Genomic DNA, 14,061 nt, shown 5'->3' on the forward strand with positions numbered 1-14,061 from the left:
CATATTTTACCAGCGTATTTTTCATTATGATTCTACTTGTGCTACTTGGGGCCAGGTAAGAACCGGTTTTCGGTGCTTAGAGCCGGCTCCGCTGCGGTGGCAACAAGAAGAGCCAGAACTTAATTAGGCAGCCTGTCCTCCTACAAAAAACTACCATATAGGCCGATTGTTCAAGCCCTTATTACGATCCAGAGACATGTTTTAAAGTTTATGTTGTTTCTTACACAACCACTAGAGGTGCTCTAGTTGTCATGTAAGAAACACCATGCTTGATTGCAAACGTTCCGGAGGGACGTTTATTCACAAATACCCTCTCTGGAAAATCCTAAATTGTGGAATAGTTTGGACATTAAAATGCTTTTTTTATTCGATTCCTAGCAAGAAGTGTATATTGTACTCTTAGAATCCACGTCCAGTCGATGTGTAGGATCTATAGTGTGATAGATATTACGAAGATAATTTGAGGTCTCGCCAGGATAACGAATATATGCGGCAGCTTCCATGTAAAGTTAGCATCAACCCTCACGGGGTTTTTCCGGTCTCGAAGTTTTAATAATAAAACCGGAAGTATTCCCCTCACTGTCAAATGATTACACAGTGATATCTGCATTACTCATCCACTAAAAAACTTCAGTTTATCCTTGTTAAATACACAATATTGATTGGTTTGAATTGTGTACAATGCTTTTGTGTTTTTAACCTTCGATTCGGAGAAACAAATAGTTTTTCCGGAATTTAGACACTACAGAGTTTCCGAAGACACTACACTACCCAGAAACCCCAGCTATCGTTTGGGACTACTGCATCCACCTTGCTTAACAAACCCCGTGATTAGCCCTCAAGCCCTGTGATGGGATGTTGGAGTGGCAGTGCGACAAGGTTACGCCGAGCGTCAACAGCTCTTTGAAATGGAATGGAACCATGACAGACTTTCCAAAACTGGAATTGGACGGGTCCAGCCCCCAGGTACAGCCCCCCCCCCAGAACTACACATGCTGGTTATTGTGTGTTTCGCAACATGTTCTATGGCACGTCTCTACTGGGAATTGTAGTTTTATAAGACGTTTTCGTATTTCCCACAATTATAAGTTGCCAGTATTAAACTGTGTACACCCTGGAGGTTGTAGGACAGTAGGGTATATGAGTTATTTAAGGTAAGATGGCGCCTGCCCATTAAGGGCTTTGTAGGCGAGAAGAAGAATTTTAAATTCTATCCTGTGTTCTATAGGGAGCCAGTGTAAGGCAGCCAGAACAGGAGTAATGTGGTCCCTTTTCCTAACTCTGGTTAGTACACGAGCTGCAGCATTTTGAATCAGCTGAAGCGACTTGACTGACTTCTTGGTACTCCCTGATGATTTTTTAACCACTAGGTGTCCCTTTCTACAGCTGTGCACCGTTATGGTGTAAATATAACCTATCTACCAATTGGATCAAATATAAAAGTCAGCCGAATTAATGTTGATACTGCAAGGAGACGTATTTTGTGATAATAAATGTAAGATGTTGTGTAATTGCTGATATATTTATGATTCACGTCACATATTCAGTTTCGGCGGCACTTCTTCCTGGTTGTCCAGAAGTCTTTTCATCAGGGACATAAATAAAGAACTACAGCAGATGTGTAATATTTAATGCAGCCGAACCGTGTATTACAAGGCTGTTATGTTGTTATGTGATGACCTCCAAAGAGAAAAGCAAGAACAGTCGGAATAAAGTATTATTTTTTTTTTTTAAATGTTTTCCGATTTCATATCGCATTAACACCATATCCCGACGTGCATTGTGGCGTGATTTTAGCCTATCAAAACCTCTAAAAAAATAAATGTGTCTCTTAGAATCGAAAGAGAAAAACCTATGGGGAAAACACAAAAGCATTGTACACAATTTAAACCAATAAATGTCGTATAATTAACAAGGATACACTGATGTCTTTTAGTGGATGAGTACTGCAGATATCACTGTTAAATCATTTGATCATTGGTTTTATTATGAAAACGTAGAGACCAGAAATACTGTTTTCAACCCGTAACTTTACATGGAAGCTACCGCATATACACGTTCTTCTGTCGAAACCTCAAATCATCTTCGTAATATCTATCAAACTATAGATCCTACATATCGACTGGACGTGGATTCTAAAAGCAAAACATACACTTCTCACTAGAACTCTAATCAAAACGCGTTTTAATGGCCAAACTATCCTACAATTTAGGATTTTACAGAGAGGGTTATTTGTGAATAAACGACCATCTGTAACCTTTGCATTCAACAGGAGCACTAGAGGGCGAAAACTTTAAAACGTAATTATAGGTCGTATTAAGCCCTTGAACAAACGACACATTTGGTCGTAATAAGGGCTTGCACAATCGGCCCATTTGGTCGTATGAGTTGGAGGACTTGTTGTAATCAGGCTATATCAAGGAACCGGCCCTGGAACTGGTTTGGTGGAAATGGGGCATAACAAGCTGCAGCAGACCCCTGTTCGCCTGAGACGATCCTAGCTTTGTCCTGCTCGTCTGAGGGGTTATTGCCCTGGTCTCAGCTCTAAAAGGTGGCGCCACCACAGCCACTGCCATCCAGAGTGGCTCTGCCTTGTTCAGGTTGTCCTCCTGACTTTTCCTCTAGGAAGGCTCCGCTTGTCTTGTCCTCCTACCCATCCTCCCATGCGACTCCGCCCACCTGGTCATAGAGCGGCCCCACCCGCTTGGTTGTCCTCCTTCCCAACCTCCGTAGAGACTCCACCCGTCTATCGGGCCCTCAGGTTGTCCGCCTGAGATCCCCTTCTTCCTGCCTACAGGCTGCCGCTCCCTTTCGGATCCTTGTATGTTGTTGTCTGCCGTACATGTGAAAGTTCTGTTCACTTTTGCCTTGCCTTGCTTTGCCTGGATCAAGCATTCATGAAATGTATTTTCCATTAAGTGCCTGTCTCCTGCATTTGGGCCCACCTTGCTCCAATGCTTTCCCTAACAGTGTCTCAGGTATTCTTAGCAATCATAAATGTTTAATTGGCTAATCACGTTCCAGTTCTACATCTATTACTACATCCTGTATAGGTCTGCTTTATTTTTCCTTTTCTATATTTTCCTATATTCCAAGTAAACACTCATGTCTTGAGGCAGTCGCAATTTCTACAGGCTTGCACTACCTGTTAGCATCTGGCATCTGTTAGCATCTAGCTCTCCTGCTTACAAACTTTTAGCCATCCCTACTTATACAAGTAGTAGTTTTAGTTGTCTGCAATCTGCGGAGGCCTACTCCCACCTGTCGAGTACGGCTGTACTGAGGTGTTTTTCCTACGGAGACGTCACGAAGAGACGGAGCGGCTCCACCTGTTGCTGCATGCGATCTGCGATTTACGGAGACCTGCTCGTCGCGAAGAGACGGAGCGGCTCCACCTGTTGCTGCCTGCGATCTGCGATCTACGGAGGCCTGCTCCCACCTATAGAATACGGCTGTACTGGAGAGGTTTTTACCCCGGAGTCGTCGCGGAGAGACGGAGTGGATCCACGCTTCGGGCTTGGCCTGCTTCCACCGGGCGTGTGCTGCTGTGCGGAGGAGGATTTTACCACCGCTCGGGCCTGCTTTCCACCTGTCCTGGTGCTGCTGTTGCAGAGGCCTGCTTTCACTCCGGGGATACCACGGAGGGACCGGAGCGCTTCCACGCTGCTGTTTTCGCCTGTCCTTTGCTGCTGTGCTGATTTTGCTCCAGGAACATCGCAGATACTGTGTGCTGGTCTGGGAAAATGGCCCATATCGGGATTCTGCTGTGCCTGTTAACTGTTTTGGACTATGAGAAGATCTCTAGTCATTCTGAGAAGTCTACTGGATTCAGGTCTGTTCTGCCACCCGCAGTGGGCATCCCCTGCAAAGGTTCGGATGTGTTGCTCAAACAATTACCGGTTGCCTTGTCACAGACAATCTGCTCGACAAAATATGTTTGTCTTTTTTGTTTTCCTGCGATGATGGTTCTTCAGGACTGCTTCTTAAGCTCAAATTACACTCTCGCAGACTTTTCCGGTGTTTCTAAAGTAGATGACAATGTATGTGTGTCGTTTAAGAGGAAAAGATGCCTGGTTTTGTTGTTGTTATTACTGTCAGGAAATGTACAACCTAACCCTGGTCCGCCCAGTAGTAGTAGTCAGATCGCTACTCCTGCTGATTTTAAAGCAAGGTCTGGGTTGGGTTTCATCCACTTGCATGTGCGCAGTCTGTTAGGTAAACTAGATTTTGTCCGTATCTGGGCGAGCTCGACTGACGCTGACGTCATTGTTTTATCAGAAACATGGCTAAACAAGTCTATTTTGGCCTCTGACATTGCCTTAAATGGTTTTAATGTGTATCGTACCGACCGGCCTAATAAAGGTGGTGGCGTTGCCATTTATCTTAAGAATAAGTTCAGTGTAACCACATTAGTTTCCAAATCGATCAGTAAGCAATTTGAACTTTTAGCCATAAATATAGAAGTGGCAAAGGGTCAACAGGTCATGGTAGTGAGTTGTTACAGACCCCCCTCAGCTGTCAAAGACTTCTTGTCTTCACTAGCAAATATTTTATCACAACTACACTACAAGGAAATAGTGCTACTTGGAGATTTTAACTGGGACTGATTAACTGCAGTGTCAGAGGATTTTAAAAACCTTTGTATCTCTTTAAATGTTACTCAGATTGTTGACAGTCCTACTCGCCCTAACATTAAGTCCCCTAATAAATCCTCCCTAATTGATCTCATTTCAACTAATGTTCTCCATAAATATTCATCTGTGGGAGTATTTGCAAACGATCTGAGTGATCACTGTGTTGTAGCCACAATTAGGGACACTAAGGTCCAAAAGGTTAAACCTCGCATTATCATCAAGAGAGACAAAAAACATTTTGTGGAGCAGGGTTTTGTGCATGATCTGTTTGATTTTGATTGGGGGTAAAACCGATCTGTGTGCTGATGTAGAAACCGCATGGTCTTATTTTTATCTTGGTTTTATGGAGATCATTGATAGACATGCACCCCTGCGTAAATTTAGAGTAAAGGGAGGAGACAATCCTTGGTTTTCTGCTAATCTGTCTAGTCTCCTTCATGAGAGAAACAAGGCCTGGGCAAAGGCTAGGAAATCAGGCTCAGAGGTAGAATGGCTGCGTTTTAGGCAGCTAAGAAATAGCTTCACTTCACATATCAAAAGTGCTAAATCAAAGTACTATCTGTCAGTTACCACAAATAATCTGAATAATCCTGGAAAATGTTGGAACGCCATTCAATCGTTATCCACTGGCGATATCCGTAATGAGCTACCTCCGTGCATTACCACAGCATCTGGCTCTATATCGGACAGGGCTACTATGCTAAATTGCTTTAATGAGCATTTTGTGTCCTGTGGTTCTCTATTTGATTCTGTCACTAACTCTGCTTCTGTGAACACCCCAATCCGTGACTCTGAAAAACGTGTGTTGGAAAACCCTTTCAGTTTTACCCCTTTTACTGTTGATGTTGTTCGTGAAGCTTTAACCAAGTTAGATCCTAAGAAACCGGCTGGCCCGGACAACGTAGAACCTTTCTTTTTAAAGATAGCTGCAGATTGTATTGCTCCACCTCTCACTACTCTTTTTAACCTCTCCCTCAGCACTAACACAATTCCAAAATTGTGGAAGTCAGCGTATGTCCTGCCTTTGCTAAAAGGAGGGGAGGCCACCTTATTAAATAACTATAGGTCAATCTCTACGTTGTCAGTTCTGGCTAAGGTTCTTGAACGCTTAGTGAGTGAACAGGTAAAGGTGTTTTTATGTAAAAATGACATCCTGTATAAACATTAGTCAGGCTTCAGAAAGCAACACAGCACTATCACTGCCACAATGAAAGTGGTGAATGATGTGGCGAGTATTTTAGATAATAAGCAGAGTTGTGCAGCTATATTTATTGAACTTTCAAAAGCGTTTGACACCGTCGATCATCACATTTTCAAGCAGAGGCTAACCAGTATAGGCATGTCCAGCCATGCAGTGGGGTGGTTTGTAAACAACCTCTCTGAAAGGTCCCAATGAGTTCATTTTGATGGGCTGTCTTCTGAGTGGTTGAACATTGCAAATGGTGTTCCCCAAGGTTCTGTTTTAGGTCCACTTTTATTCTCCATCTACATCAGCGTTTCTCAAAGTGTGGGGCGCAGGGATGTGATAGGTGGGTCGCGAAAAGAAAAACAAATATTAAAAAAAAAAAAAATTCAATTTTTTTTTTAAAACATTTTTTACATTTTTTTAACATTTTTTAACATTTTTTTTTTAACATTTTTTTTTCACATTTATTTATTATTTATACACTGGTGGAATATCAAAACCACGACCCGCCCGGGGTGCAAAACGTATCAATGAAAAGCGACCCTCTACCACACAAAACAACACCTGTAGATAACCCAATTTGTGTTCTTTGAAATTGAAAAGGATATTGCATTGTGTGTGTTACTTTCGTTGCAGTTGTATGTCTTAACTGTAATTTGGCATGCTTTTATTTTGAAGGCAAGTTTACGCTGTTGACAGTTGTTGTTGCTATGGAAACAAGAAACGTTTCACAGCGGGCGGAACTTGTCATAAAGTCCGCGTTAATAAAGCCCACCCATTTAGAGGGAAGATATGATTGGTCAATTGTACTGTCATTTGACATTACTCTCGTTCAGTTACTATAGCTGGCCCTCCGTGAAATCATAGCTGGACGTCCAATCAGCTCCTGTCTTCACAGTCTCGCAGAGAGGAGCTTCTTTCATTTAACCCTTCACATTCAAACAGAAACTGAATAGGCAGATTCAAAGGATTTATTTCTTTGGAAATGTTATTTTAAATACAATTTAATCAAGTTATTTGTGGTAAAACTATTGACAAATATTACTAAAAACATATTTAAAAAATATATATAAAGAAAAATATAATTAGTTTTAATGTTTTTAAATATTATTTTGTAGAATATCTTAGGCCCTCAGAGACAGGCTCGCCACTGGTAAAAATCTCTCATACACACGTGTGAAACGCTCTCACAGACACACACAACAGCGCTGCAGTCGGGAAGAAAAGCAATGTGGAGCGAGAGAGCGAGAGAGCAAGAGAGAGAGCACACCTTTATCTATTTAATAAAGTACTACAAAATAAAGTAAGAAATCATTCCAATGTGTACTATAGGACAGTAACACGTTTAAAAGGGGAGTGATTAGTCAAATATGCATAAATAAAAAGAAAGAATGCTAACTAGGTAACATAAGATAAGAATAAACAAGTTTAAATGATTTGTTGTGATCATATTCTAAAGATGTTTGGATTATTGAAAAGTATACAGCTCCCTTTCATCTGAGTGTTGAGAGCTGTATCCATAAATTCATGTTGGGCTCAAAGTAGGGCTGCTCGATTATGGCAAAAATCCTAATCTCGATTATTTGGGTCAATAATTGATATCACGATTATTAAAAACGATTAACCATTTACTTTGAAAAACATCAATTTATTGAAGAAAATAATTTGAAAAGTATGTTTTTAACAGTTGATTACCCTGAACTGTAAGTATAATTCAACTGAAAAACCTATTTAAAAAATAAATAAAATCGTTTTATTTCGATTATGTTGTTTTCATAATCGTTGCAAGCCAAAATCGTAATTGCGATTAAAATACGATTTAATTGAGCAGCCCTAGCTCAAAGTGCACCAGATTGATGCATTCAACTTCAACATTTAAAAAAAATCTTCCTGGGGGTGCATGCCCCCGGACCCTCGAGGATGTGACGTCCACCACCAAATAAAGCAGGTTAAAATAATTAAATTGCATACATTTTATTTTAGTAAACACTGAAAACGGGTCCCACAGACCCAAACAGCACTCAAAGGTTAAAGGTAGCATATAATAATGTTAAAATTTGCTAAATATATACACTGGCAAAAAAACAAAATAGAGGAGTAAAAGTAGCTCACGACTTGTTTTATTTTTTGAAAGTAACCCTCATCCTAAAAAAAGGTTGGAGACCCCTGTTATAGAACGATACATTTGACAATTTTAAGCTTGGCCTACCATTTTATTGGAGCGATGAGGAACAGGTGGGGCTTGAAAAGGCCCACCTGTTCAAAGTGGGGAATGACAGAACAAGTTTGAGAACCACTGATCTACATCAACAGTTTAGGTGAAAATGTGGATGAAGCTACTTTACATTTTTATGCGGATGATACCGTGATGTACTGTGCAGGTCCCTCCATTAAGGAGGCTGGTGTTAAATTACAGGCTGTTTTTAACATTATTCAGACTCAGCTCTCTGAACTAAAGCTTCTTTTAAATGTTGAGAAAACCAAGGTAATGCTCTTTTCTAAAGCTAAAAAGACACCAGAGCCTGTTTTAGATATTGTAACTACGCAAGGAATAAAACTTGAAGTGGTTACCTGTTACCAATACCTTGGTATCTGGCTTGATGATTGTCTCACTTTTAAACTTCATGTCAATAACCTACTTAAAAAGCTGAGGGTTAGGCTAGGTTTCTTCTACAGGAACAAGTCCTGTTTCTCGCTTGAGGCCAGGAAAAGGCTAGTCACTGTGACCTTTTTACCTGTGCTGGACTATGGTGATTTGATGTATATGAATGCACCTGCCAATTGCCTGGTCAAGTTAGATGCCGCCTATCACAGTGCACTAAGATTTGTGACAAACTGTAAAGCATTAACCCATCACTGTACCCTGTATGCAAGGGCTGGTTTGCTTTCACTAACTGTACGGAGGCTCAGTCACTGGTACATTTTTCTATACAAAGCCATGCTAGGGAAACTTCCATCTTATATCTGCTCCCTGATCTCACGGAAAACTGTAAGTGGCTACTGCCTGAGATCGCATGCTGTGGTTTTATTAAATGTGCCAACTGCTAGGACTGTCTTAGGGAAGACAGCTTTTAGATGCGCAGCTCCTCTGTCTTGGAATAGTCTGCAAATTAAATGGAAACTGAACAATCTGGTGCCACTAAATGTTTTTAAAGCTCGGTTGGATGCTAGTCAATCGGAAGCTATTGGTACCTGTTTATGTGGATAGTTATGTAAATGATGCTGTATGATGTCCTTTTGTTGGTCTATTCATGTTTTTATGTTTCATGTGGAACTACTTGAGCAGTTCTCATTCATAAAACTCCGTTCGATGTCTCACTATGGGATGCGCCTCATCGCGGAGCAAACAGAAGCATCAATCTCATTACGCCAATCCTGATTGGCTGGTGATCTTGACGTCAACGTCAGGGGAAATCACCCCCTATAAGTAGCCTGCGCCACGACGCATGCGTCATTCAAACACCTCTTCTCGCTTCAGAGCACATCTCTAACGGTAGCCGGGCTAGCTCAACAGTGCACAGACTGAACCCAAAGCTAATTTCGGTCGACGGGCGTTAGCCGGCTACCCTATTCTCTCACAGAGGAATATTATAGTCAACCTCGCCGTTCTTCCTCTGGAGTAAGGTAAGGTTTTGACTTCAAGTTAGCAACACACCAGTCGCTAACTTGTGTTTTTTCCCTCACTACCGACACCACGGTAGCGAGGACACTTTTTTCTTCTCTCTTCCACGGAGGAGAAAAGGATTACAGGAATATTACCATACCAGGTAATATCCTTGAGAGAAAAAGACCCACGCTGTCCTTTTTCCCCCCGGATTAAAGACAGATCGGTAAACACTTTTTTCTCGAACGTACCTGTCATGAGCGGACCCTTTCCACGCCTCACGGCGAACGAGATGGATGCCTCTCTCCCTCAAACCAGAGGAGTCAGGAACTCGGAGGCTCGGCGCTGCGGTTGCGGGTTGAAAGTGTCAGGCACAGACTCACACCAGATCTGTTCGTCCTGCCTCGGGCTGGAACACGCCCAGGAGGCCATCGACAACCCCGGCTCGTGCGGACATTGTGCCCGCCTCACCGTGAAGAGCCTCCACCGAAGGTTAGCGCAACAAGCTAGCCTGTCGGGACGGGACCCCCTCATGTCCACTGATCTGCCGACCGGCAATCAAGACACGGGGGCGTCTGCCGCAGAGATGGAGCCCCTCACTGCGGTCTGGGGCTCACCGACAGCGGCACCCGCAGAACCGGAATCCCGCGCCATATCAGGCCGAGATCCGGTGGCGGCAAGAAACGCGGGAATGGGGCCCCACGCTATACCAAGCTGGGGCTCCCGACTGGACCTCACCATGGTTTCACCCGCGGAAGATGTCCTGGAGTTAGACTACATGGAGGACGAAGAGTATACCTCTGAGTTCCTCCTGTCTGACTCGGATGAGCAGGAAGACGACATCTTCATGTCATCGACTCAGGCTGCAAAGCCAGGAGCGATGGCTGCTCCCCCGGGCGACAGCACACCAGCTTCGCCCTGTCTCAGTATGGACCTACAAGCCGTGTGTCAGCACGCTGCGGCCAAACTAGACATCCCATGGCCCGAAGTGGCCAAGGAGACCTCCAGGTCCCGTTACGAGGGAAAACTTTTTTCCCAAACAACGAGGGCAAAGAGGCAACTCCTCCCGGTCTTCCCGGAGATGTTGGATGAGGTGTCGGTCTCGTGGAGAGACCGGCCCTTTAGCAACAAGGCCCCAATCCTGGGTGCCTCCTCCCTTGACTGTGACGGTATGGAGAGGCTCGGCCTGCTCCACATACCACCTATGGAACCGCTGGTGGCAGCCCACCTCCTACCGAGGATGGGCCAACCGCCAAGCAGGAACCCCACGCTGCCAGCAAAGACGGACCGATTCCAGTCTACCATGACGGAACGGGCCTACAGAGCCGCAGCATTGTCCGCCAGGGCTCTGAACGTTTCCTCGATGCTAACCGCATACCAAGCGGAGCTCTGTGAGGATATGTCGAGCAATCCTGGACCGGCCACTCTGGACGAGATAGCCGCGGTCACAGACATTTGTCTCCGTGTCCAACGCTGCGCCGTCCAGGCCACGGGCAAGATAATGGGGATCATGGTGGTGCAGGAAAGAGCTAGATGGCTCAACCTCACCAACCTCCCAGACCGGGAAAAGGAAGATGTGCTTGACATGCCCATCGTTCCCGAGGGGATTTTCGGCTCCGCTCTCGCTTCCATGCAGAGGAAGTGCGTGTCGAAAAATAAGGAAGACGAGGCCCTCCACCTCTGTCTCCCTCGAAGGGTCCAGCCGCGGCCTTTGCAACGGCGGCCCTTCGCCCAAGCTGCACCGCGCTCTGCTGGGTTCAAAGTACCAGGACAGCAGAGGTTGCAGCCCGCCCGAGTCCCCAGCCCAGGCAGGAGACGAAGGCGAGTTGGTCTAGAAAATCTCCGGTTCCGGCTGCAGCCCAGGCACAGCCAACCCAGAATTTCGGCCAGCAGGCGAGGAAGAAGAAGCGAGCGGCCTGACAGCCCCTCCTTCTCCCCTCCGTGACGGAGCTGGAAGTTCCTTCCCCGACTCTAAATGTGTCCCCGCTGCCCCGAGAGATGCCTCAACGTCATCCTCAAGTCCGCACAAAACACATGTCACATCTTTATTGTCTGAATAAACCATTTTCCGCTGACGCATCCAGGCTCCGGCCAAGGGCGCAGCTCAAAAAAATGAAAAGAAAGACAATAAACAGTCCGTTAACTATAAATCCCCTTCTGAGAGCAGCTACGGCCTCTCTCAAAAGGCGGATAATAAACGGGTCTGTGAAGGCACCACCGCCACATGCATGTGCAGTGCCGGTTGGGGCTTTAAGGGCACTACCGTCACGCACATGCGCAGTGCCGGCCAGAGCTGTAATGGACAGCCCGCCAATTCTTCCCCTTTTGAGAGCAGCTACGGCACCTCTCAAAGGACGGATTATTGACGGGTCCGTGAAGCCACCGCCACACACATGCGCAGTACCGGCTGGAGCTGTAAAGGCACCTCCGTCACGCACATGCGCAGTGCCGGTCGGAGCCATAAGAGTGACATCCCAGCTGGCTCTAAGGAGCATACAGCAGGAGATACTCACGATGTCTGCCTGGGCTTCTCAAAACAGTTATAATTCATCTGTTTTCACAAACCCAGAGAGAGTCAACCCACATTCTGGAGAGAGACGTTCTCTCTCTCCTAGAAAGAAGGGTTTTATCTATAAAGCCCACCGAGCGGAGTCAGATTACGGAGGAAAATGTCCTCGTAAAGCACCCGCTCAACATGGGCCTCATAATAAAACTAAACCCCGAACGCCACGGCTTACGGAGAGTTTTGGTGATTATGAAATGCGTAGTGGCACTACACCCGACTTTTCTAGTGCGGGACGCGCCTACGGGTGCAGTCCTTTCACGGAAGGTGGTCACCACGGACGCAGGTCAGACGGGCTGACAGGGGACTTACGAAGGTCGCCCGGTGAGAGGTCTCTAGAACAGAGACTTCCAGCGGGCACGCGTAAACTACCCGGAGCTTTTAGCGGTGTTCCCCACCCAAAAATGCTTCCTGCCTTCTCTCAGAGGACTTCATGTCCCCGTGAGGACAGACAACACGATATCGTGTATGAACCGCCAGGGGAGATTGCGTTGTCTCCAGTCACACACACTGGCACACAAACTGATCCCTTGGAGCGGCAGACGTCTCCTCTCTCTGAGAACGACACAAGTACCGGGTGTTATGCACCGAGGGACAGAATTACTGTCAAAAGGTGCACCACTCTATGCAGACTGGACTCCTCATCCAAGGATCGGGAGTCCGCTGTGGGTGCGTTACGGCGGAGCCGCGTTAAGTCTGTTCGCAAAGGGAGAAAATGCTCAATGACAGCTGTTCTTTCTAATGCACGATTTAAACGCACTGTTAGGCGGGGACGCACTCGTACACGATTGACCTCCGGGTCCTCTGTACACGTTCCCACCCCTGGTTCTGTTACCCTTAACTCTGGCCAGAGTGAAGGAGCAACGCCACACACTTACTCTGATGTTTCCACCCTAGCCCGCAATATACGGGCTGGCGGAGATATATCAGCTGTTGTGCGGGCAGCCGTGGCAGCCCCCACCACGCAGGGACAGACTGTCTCAGGCGCCCAGAGCACGGGGCACTATGGGCCTGACCCGTGAGTGGTACAATCTGAATACAGTGGGACTCCCTCAGAAGGTGATAAACACTATTCAGAGTGCGAGAGCTTCCTCCACCAGGTCTCTTTACGACTGTAAGTGGAGGGTGTTTGAGGAGTGGTGCCTTCAAGAAGGGCACATCTCTTTTCAATGTCCTGTCGGGGTGATTTTATCATTCCTACAGGACTTGATCGATAAACACAGAGCTTTCTCCACGATCAAGGTGTACCTGGCTGCTATTGCTGCATGCCATGTGGGCTTTGAGGGTAAAACAGCTATAGCCAACATCCTTTGGTTTGCCGTTTTATGAAGGGAGCGCGCAGGCTCCTCCCTGTCTCCAGGTCACTGGTGCCCTTATGGGACCTGGCAGTGGTTTTAAATGGGCTCAAAATGACCCCATTTGAACCCCTGGAAGGAGCTGACATGAAACATCTGTCACTCAAGACAGTGCTGTTACTGGCCCTGGCATCCACTAAACGGGTCAGTGATATCCATGCACTGTCTGTACATCCCTCATGCACTCAGTTCGCCCCAGGGCAAACGAGAGTGTTGTTGAAACCCAACCCTACCTTTACACCAAAGGTGGTTGGTTCGTGTACCCCGATTGACATTGAGGCATTTCCTCCGCAGCTGGTTTCCTCCGGGGAGCAGCAGCAGGATCTGTTGTGTCCAGTCCGGGCTTTACACACATATATGGACAGATCAAAAGAGCTTTGTCTTAATGACCAACTCTTCGTGTCCTGGGCTAAACCTCACAAGGGTAAGCCTGTTACTAAGCAACGACTATCCCACTGGATCGTGGAGGCGATTGCTTTGGCCTATACGAGTCAGAATCTGCAAGCACCTTCGGGTCTGCGGGCTCACTCGACTCGGGGCCTGGCTACATCCTGGGCTTTGTTCAAGGGTGTTTCCATCCAGGATATCTGTGCGGCGGCAAGCTGGTCTTCGCCGCTCACTTTTGTCCGCTTTTACAGGCTGGACGTCTCCGCTCCAAGCGTGGCCCGAGCAGTGCTGGGCACCTTGTTGAGTCGGAACTCCACCTGTTAAATTCTGGT

At 46.1% G+C, this 14,061-nt stretch overlaps 1 protein-coding gene across 1 annotated transcript in view; it reads left to right on the forward strand.

The window, feature by feature from the left end:
- Positions 1-14,061, forward strand: part of LOC117466351 (polycystin-1-like protein 2) — an 86,477-nt gene that overhangs the window by 10,775 nt on the left and 61,641 nt on the right.

Source organism: Pseudochaenichthys georgianus, chromosome 21, assembly GCF_902827115.2.
Source record: "Pseudochaenichthys georgianus chromosome 21, fPseGeo1.2, whole genome shotgun sequence".
Taxonomy (NCBI): domain Eukaryota; kingdom Metazoa; phylum Chordata; class Actinopteri; order Perciformes; family Channichthyidae; genus Pseudochaenichthys; species Pseudochaenichthys georgianus.